Source organism: Chrysochloris asiatica, unplaced genomic scaffold, assembly GCF_000296735.1.
Source record: "Chrysochloris asiatica unplaced genomic scaffold, ChrAsi1.0 scaffold00119, whole genome shotgun sequence".
In the NCBI taxonomy this organism is placed as follows: Eukaryota; Metazoa; Chordata; class Mammalia; order Afrosoricida; family Chrysochloridae; genus Chrysochloris; species Chrysochloris asiatica.
This window is the reverse complement of record NW_006408637.1, coordinates 4,495,152-4,496,285: the sequence shown is the minus strand read 5'-3', so window position 1 is coordinate 4,496,285 and position 1,134 is coordinate 4,495,152.

Genomic DNA, 1,134 nt, shown 5'->3' with positions numbered 1-1,134 from the left:
AGAAACTTTGTTTACTATTTTTGTCTCTGAAGGTCAGTTAAGTATCTGCATGTGCACAGTGTAATTCTTGAAATAGTTGCATCTTTTTATGTTGGGGTTTTACAGATTGTTCATATTGTTTGTCTTTCAGGCCAGACCTGCTTTTTTTCTTGCTTGATAGGCAGGGGTAAAGGGTCCTGCACAAGTTAACTTTAGGGCTGGAACCCAGAGGCTAAAGTCAAAAGCAGCAGCCAAAGAATTTGCTCTTGGACTGATGGGGCTCTTTCTCTCTGTGCCGTGGGAAAAGCTGTGGTTTAAATGCTGGACCTTTTGGGGGGTACGCAACTATCCGCCTGAAGGCGTCCAGGCTGGGCAAAGACAGCGCGACAGGGAAGAGGAGGAAAAAAATGTGTAGAATCCCCCCACACCTCCTTTTGCAAATGTCACTGTGCCACTTTTATCACTGGTTCCCTGTGCCAAGCTGGCTGTGGACCCACTCTCTGACCTCCGCCCAGGTGGGATGGCCGCAAAGAGAGTCCCATGTCTTGACTGATTTCTGAATCACAATGTTGTCCTTTATACTGTAATTTTTCCACTGGCAATTGAGGGAAACTGACACCCTGACCCTTATGCTGGATCCAGAGCTCTGGTGCTGTTTCATGAGAGCCCCGTTTTTGGGTTTTCAGCCCCTCCCCCATGGAGCCTGTCCTACCTGACTCTGCTCTGTCATCGCCAAACCGGAAGTCCTAATTTTCTCTTGGAATCTATTGTGTCTGGAGTTCGTTCTACTTCTCAAATGCTTATCTTCTCATCTTTCATGATGTTAGCAAAATTTTGTTCCAGCATCTATTCAACTATCCTTTTTGTGGGTTTCTTTTTCTCTTCCTGTCCTGGAATTCCAATCACCTTTAGGTTATTCCTCTTCATGTTGTCCCAAGTGAGCCTTAGGCTTTCTTCAACTTTTTTCACTCTTTTTTCTTCTAGCTTACTGGTATTAAGAGTTTTATATTAAAACATCTGAATTCTGACTTCTATTGATTCAAATCTACTCCTTTTTCCTTTCAGTGTATTGTCCATTTCTGATATCTTAGTATTGATCTTCTGGATTTCTGTTTGCATATTCTGTATTGTCTCCAATGCTTTATATATTTTGTT